This window comes from Octopus bimaculoides, chromosome 6, assembly GCF_001194135.2.
Source record: "Octopus bimaculoides isolate UCB-OBI-ISO-001 chromosome 6, ASM119413v2, whole genome shotgun sequence".
NCBI classification, from domain to species: Eukaryota; Metazoa; Mollusca; class Cephalopoda; order Octopoda; family Octopodidae; genus Octopus; species Octopus bimaculoides.
In genome coordinates, this window is record NC_068986.1 from 10,886,066 (window position 1) to 10,893,608 (window position 7,543).

Consider the following 7,543-nt stretch of genomic DNA (forward strand, 5'->3'; position numbering starts at 1 on the left):
CCCCCCCCGGAACTAAAAATATGCAAAGATTTGAGGTGATCATAAAAACTAAGAGATAAAAGACAGGAGAACATTTGCATAATAAAAACAATGGAGCAACACAAAACAAATTAGCATAAAATGTGAACAGCTTCAATGACAAGGTCAATAGGTACAAGAGACAGCCTCCCAATAGATTTACTTCTATTTTCTCACAAACACAGCTTCAGTCTTTATTCTATCAATTCTAATTATTTTACCAGACTTCATGTTCAACTTTTCCTCCACCACTTTCCAAGATGACCTCAATAAATAAGTTTTTGAAGTCACATTTAGATTAGAGAGAGAAAGAGGCAACATTTTGTTTGCCTTCAACTTTTTTTCTTTTTTGCATGTTTCATTCATTAGATTGTGGCCATGCTGCAGCACCACTTTGAAGAATTTTACTCAAATGAATTGACTCCCGGTACTTATTTTTTCATAAAGCCTGGCACATATTCTTACATTCCTCATTACTGAACTGCTAAGTTACAGGAACCTAAACACAATGACACCAGTTGTCAAGAAGTAATGGTGGGTAGAGGTAGAGGAACAACACACACACACACACACACACACACACACACACACACACACACACAGACACATATGCTCACACACACACACACATATGCTCACACACACATATACATGCAATTGGCTTCTACTATAGCTTCGGACCAGCCAAAGCCTTGTGAGTGGATTTGGTAGATGGAAACTGAAAGAAGCCTGTAGTGTGCGTGTGTGTGTGTGTGTGTGTGTGTGTGTGTGTGTGTGTGTGTGTGTGTGTGTGTGTGTGTGTGTGTGTGTGTGTGTGTGTGTGTGTGTGTGTGTGTGTGTCCATGGGAAGTGACTTTGTGTGCCTGATAAGGGGTTAGAATATAATAGAACAGAGGTATCTTACTACAGAGGGGGTACTTGGCTAACCCAGTGGGACAAGGAAGGAGAAATAGAGTTAGAGAGGACAGAAAGAGAGAGAGAGAGAAACAGTGTTGGAGATGCATCAGGATCTACCGACAGGTAACAGTGGGGAGGGGGAGTATAAATGGTTGAGAAGAGAGAGGGAAGGGTGTCCCATAGGAGTGTGAAGGGAGATGTTTAGGGGTGGGGAAGGAGTGACTGTAGCAAGTGATGCTGAGTGAAATTAGAGAGGCTGGTAGGGAGGCAAGGAGAGCATGTGGATAGGCATGTGAGGGAGAGCGGGAAGGAGGGAGGAGGGACCTGCAGGGGGTAGTGATCATGGGTGGCAAGATGGGTGGGGAGGTGTGCTGCAGGGGAGTTTTGACAGAGGACCAGCAAAAAATCTCCAGTGAATTTGAACTCACGAGCCAGTGGATTTGGTAGATGGAAACTGAAAAAAGCCTGTCATATATGAGTGTGTGTGTCCATGGGAAGTGACTTTGTGCCTGGTAAGAGGTTAGAATGTAATGGAAGGACAGAGATAGTTATCTTACTACAGAGGGGATGCCTGGCTGACCCAGTGGGACAAGGACAAGCCTCTAAGGTAAACAACATTGAACCCCTAAGCATTTAGATTTCTCTGTCAAATGTAACATTTATTCATCCACATTGTTTAGAACTAACCATGCCATTATCTTGTAGCTTTGAAATTTCAATGATGTAATTGTTTAGTTTTGGAATGACATTGTAGAGAAGGTATGAGAAGCCAGATCTGGCCAGTTTGAACATAAAACTGATATGGCTGGTTTCAATGCTAAAAAGTTAAAAGAAACCAAATCAGCCATTTCCTCTAAAAAACCAACAAATTTCCTTCCCTGTTTAGATTCCTTAATCCATGCCTCTTTTTTCATTTTTAACCAATTTTCTCTTTATCTATTTATCTCTCTCGGTAGACTCGCCACCCCAGGAGACTGACTTGCAAAAAATTACTCTTATCCTACACTTTTATCACCAGCAGAGTTTTCTCAATCATATTGCATCTTGTTAAAAGATTAAAGAATAACACGAAAAGGAAGTAAAAAAAAATCCAATGTAGAAATAATATCCAAGTAGAATATCTTAAAATGTACTTAAATGATAACACAAGATTAATTACTAAAAGAAATAAATACATTGGTTATACACATACATACACTTTCTCTCCAAATACTTCATCCAGGTGGACCGGTTCAGAGAAATATATTCTTGTGTTTGGAGTTTTTAAATCTAAAAGTCTGTTTCACTAATATCAGAGCTTATCAACATTCAATCTAGGTCCCTTAAATGTGAGTATGTCCGCTGGGTATAGCAGATATTTGTTGTTAAAAATGTATATCCATAGGTGCAAGAGTGGCTATGTGGTAAGTAGCTTGCTTCCCAATCACATGGTTTCGGGTTCAGTCCCACTGCAAGTGTCTTCGACCAAAGCCTTGGCAGTGGATTTGGTAGATGGAAGCTGAAAGAAGCCCATCATATATATATGTATATGCTTGTGTGTCTGTGTTTGTCCTCCCCCACCATCTCAACAACTGATGTTGGTATGTTTACATCCCCCGTAACTTAGCAGTTCGGCAAAAGAGACCGGGAAAATAAGTATTAAGCTTACAATGAATAAGTCCTGGGGTTGATTTGTTCAACTAAAGGCAGTGCTCCAGCATGGCCGCAATCAAATGACTGAAACAAGTAAAAGAATAAAAGAATAGGCATGGGTGTGGCTGTGGGGTAAGAAGCTTGCTTCCCATCCACATCGTCCTACGGTTCCAGGTTCAGTCCTACTGCATGACACCTTGGGTAGGTGTCTTTTACTATAGCCTCAGGCCAACCAAATCCTTGTGAGTGAATGGTAAATGGAAACTGAATGAAGCCCATCATATAATGTGTGTGTGTGTGTGTGTGTGTGCATGCTTGACCCCCACCGTGCTTGACAACCGGTGCTGGTATGCTTATGTCTGTAACTTGGTGCTTTGACAAAAGGAGACTGACAGAATAAGTACCAGGCTTTGATCATTTAGCATTTAAACCGGCCGAATCCAGCCAAAATATTCTGTTTTATGGTCAATCTAAAACTAAGCCATCACATCGTTAAAATCTCAAAGCTACGAGACATTGCATGAAGAATTGATCACAATGTGAAAGAAATAAGTATTGCATTTGACAGAATAATCTGAAATGCCAAAGGGTTAAATGGAAGAAATAAATACTGATACTGGGGTTGATTCATCCAACTAAAATTCTTCAAGGCACTGCCACAGTCTAAGGACTAAAACAAGTAAAAGATAAAAGATCTTCAGACAACATTTTCTGGTCCCAACAACTTATTCAAACTTCATAAATGATGTCTTTTTAATTCAAACGTTGTCATCATTTAGCATCCGTTTTCCCTGCTGGCATGGGTTAGACGGTTTGACCGGAACTGTACCAGGCTCCAGTCTGGTTTGGCATGGGTTTTATGGCTGGATGCCCTTCCTGACGCCAGCCACTCCAAGAGTGAAGTGGGTGTCTTTTACGAGTCACGAGCACGAGTGCTTTTACGAGTCACCAGCACACGGGTGCTTTTACGAGTCACCGGTACACGGGTGCTTTTACGAGTCACCGGCACACAGGTGCTTTTACGAGTCACCGGCAAACGGGTGCTTTTACGAGTCACCGGCAAACGGGTGCTTTTACGAGTCACCAGCAAACGGTTGCTTTTACGAGTCACCGGCACACAGGTGCTTTTACGAGTCACCAGCATGGGTTAAATGGGCTGAATCCTGTAAGTACTGGAAGACCAGGCAAACCTGTGGCAAAGGCAGAGCAAGCCCCTAACTCTTCACCTTGTTCTAAAAATCAGCTTAATATCGATGCCCCCTCCCCCCACAAAAAAAGTGGGGGGACCGTATCAGATATTAAGCTGATAAGAACAGACACTACCATTTGATCTTAGCCTAAAGGCTGCTGCTGTTAAATTTTTAATCCCAAAATGGCAGAATGACCAGCACAGACAAAATGCTTAGCATTTCTTCTAGCTTTTTATGTTTTGAATTCAAATTCCACTGAGGTCAACTTAACCTTTCACCTTTTCAGGGTCAATAAAATAAAGTACCAGCTGAGCACTGACGTCAATGTAACTGACTTGTTCCTTCTGCCAAAATGTAAAACCATTAATTTTTCTTAACCACTTCCACCGTTTTAGCTTAAAAAAAAAAACGTATCTATTTTAAAACGGGGGCGCCAGTTTTCATTCATGTTTTATGTAGTGTTTTTGGTACCAAAAGACTTTCAAACTTCGTATACTTATCTATTTTGTGTTATAGAACAGAAAAATATTTTTGTATTCGAATTTATTTCATGTAAAAAATTGTCTTATTTCGATAATTTCTACTAATCACTGACGTCTATTCAGTTGAAAACAGTTAGCGCTGTAACGGTGTATACCGTATTAATCCCCTAACCCTAACCCGACTGTTAACCATAACCGTAACCCTAACACTAAAACTAACCCTAACTCTAGAATCCGAACTCTAAAATTGTTACACACATAGATACACACAGCGTAATTTATTATATAAACAATATATGCGTATAAATTACGATTAAACCGGATGAAATATGTCACAGGGAATAACATTTTTATGACCGCCCAGCAGTAACTCTATTGAGCTGAATAGACGTCAGTGATTGGTTGAAATTACAGAAATACGACAACTTTAACATGGAATAACTTGCGAATTCCTTTTTTTTGTTAAGAAGACTAAGAGTAAAAGATGTTTTATATGACACATTCTACCAGTGTCCCAAGTTTCAAAGTGTTTCGTTAGTGTTTCGTTAAGAAAATACTGGCGCCCCCGTTTTAAAATAGATCCAAAAAAACTTCAAAATTTCTGTTTTTATTATTTTTCAAAAATTTACAGTTCTTTCAAAAATAAATTTTCATGATCATTTACTGTCCTCGTTCTTTGCAGGCATGGGCTTCACAGTCCTTTGGCTTGTCAGCTCCTGTCAAACCATGCCAGCAGGGAACAAAGGTCATTAAACGATAACAAACTATCCTTGAAAGATCTCTAATATTTTTCTTTAGTATTTCAAAAGAATTTTAGTTGTCCCTCCAAATTTATGCAATAAAATGTCCCACAACCCATAAGTAAGCTATCTCTTTCTCCTTCACCCATGGCACAAAATAAACACCAGATATCTCACACAAAATAACCTACCTGCACCTATTATGTTTACTTGAAAACGCTTAATATTGCAATTTAAGGTAAAGAAATAAATGACCTTGGTGTAAATTTATGCTTGGCTTTTATATAACCCTTCTCTGTTGTTAGACAAGATTATCGCTGTTCACTTGCCAGTCAAACAACATACAAATGAAACTAGCTTTCAGTGCTTTTACTATGCTCTAATTCCTTTCAACACAGGAATGCACACTACCACGTTTCATTTTCTCATTTCCTTTCTGTTTATTATTATTATTATTATTATTATTATCATCATCATGTTGAGTCCTCTTACTTGTGACATTTAAATAACTGCGCAAAAAGTGGTCCTTTCAAAATATCCTGACATTTCTCCTGTTTCATAACAAAAGAACAGCAATTCTAAGCAAGTCAAAGAAAGAGACCAGGGAATTACAACAAATCTAAGCCAGTCAATGATACAGACCTGGAAATTCAATTTTTCAAAGCACTTCTCACATAAACTTATATTTTCTAAGATTTCCCATTTTCTTACTGTTGTGATAAGTTAAGTTGAAAGTGTGAGTGCTGACTGAGAAAACGTTTTTATATATGTTGTTATATCCAAGACTACTTTATATGATGTATTTTTTTTTAGTCCTAATGTAGGAGGATGTGATTTGAGGGAAATTTGGCTGCTATATCTAACAGGCTCAGGCCATATTAGTATTAGTTTTTGACAGGTGTTCAGTATTAACTTATATAAGCTCATTTCCTCTTTACTTAGAAGCTGCAATCTCTTGGCAGAAGAATAGAGATAAGTAAACATTCACAATGGCTAATGAGCCAAAAACCAGCCTTTCCATAATGTCTACAGCTTCACACAGTATTCATTCAGCACAGACTCCTCACATTGTGAATTTCATAGGCAGAAACTGAAAGAAGCCTGCTGCATAAGTGTGTTCAAATGACTGAAACAAGTAAAAGATAAATCATACAATATGCTTTAGGGTTGGGTTAGTGTTAATAAGAATTTTAAACAGTTTTAGATGAGCAAAATTAACCAATGTCCTTTCAGTACACAAAACTGAGAGCAGTAATGATTGTTATATAAACTATGTCAACATAGGCACAGGAGTGGTTGTGTGATAAGTAGCTTGCTGCACAACCAAATGGTTCTGGGTTCAGTCCCAATGCGTGACACTTTGGCCAAGTGTCTTCTACTACAGTCTCGAGCCGACCAAAGCTTTGTGAGTGGATTTGGTAGACGGAAACTGGAAGAAACCCATCGTATATACACACACACACACACACACACACACACACACACACACATATATATGTATGTATGTATTTGTGTGTTTGTGTTTGTCCTTACTGCCATAGCTTGACAACCGATGCTGGTATGTATGTCCCTGTAACTTAGCGGTTCGGCAAAAGAGACCAATAGAATAAGTACTAGGCTGGGATCGATTTCTTTGACTAACACCCTTTAAAGCAGTGCTCCAGCATGGCCACAGTCAAATGACTGAAATAAATAAAAGAATAAAAAAATATGTTGATGGGCTTAAGTTAATAAGTCTCTTTCTCTCTCTCTCTCTCTCTCTCTCTGTAGTTCTATACAATTCCACACAATCCTCGCTTCCACATCCTCTGGACTATTTATAAGCACTCATAAAGCAGTCACGGGTGACACTCCTTACTTCAAAAGGATCACTACACTATTATGTAATATTCTCAGAATAATTAACTTCCTTATTTCAATTACTGCTACATTTATCATTGCTTTTAAAAGCCACTTTTCCATACTTGCGTGAGTTAAACGGAATTTGTCGAAGCAGATTTTCTACAGCTGGAAACCCTTCTTGCTTCCAACACTCACCTGTTCTCAAACAAGGTGATATTTTCCCATGGCGAGACATGTTTCCATGCAAGGTTAGAAATGAAGGACACTGCTCGTAAAACAGTGACACTCGTTTACAACAATCAAATGAATCACTGACCACAACATACTGTATGCATTAAAAGTAATCAAACCTGTATGATATTAGGAAGTGATAAATGTAATTTATTTATTTTCCATTTTTTTCGGAATTTTATTTAAATCCTCATTCTCTCATTAGCAACTTTCTTCCTTCTTTTTTTCTTTTACTTGTTTCAGTCATTTTATTGTGGCCATGCTGGAGCACTGCCTTTAGTTGAACAAATTGACCCCAGGACTTATTCTTTGTAAGCCTAGTACTTATTCTATCGGTTTCTTTTGCTGAACTGCTAGGTTACGGGGACGTAAACACACCAACATCAATTATCAAGCGATGGTGGGTGAACAAACACAAACACACAAATACATACATACACACACACACACACACATATATTTGTATATATATATATATATTATTTTATTTAAAAGAGTTCCAACTCTGTCT

General features: G+C 38.5%; 1 protein-coding gene and 1 pseudogene across 11 annotated transcripts in view; both read right to left on the bottom strand.

Moving 5' to 3' along the window:
* LOC106870442 (dedicator of cytokinesis protein 3) overlaps window positions 1-7,543 on the bottom strand; it is a 274,705-nt gene that overhangs the window by 242,259 nt on the left and 24,903 nt on the right. The gene's annotated exons all lie outside the window — the stretch shown is intronic.
* Window positions 3,694-3,901, bottom strand: LOC128248209 (U2 spliceosomal RNA; annotated as a pseudogene).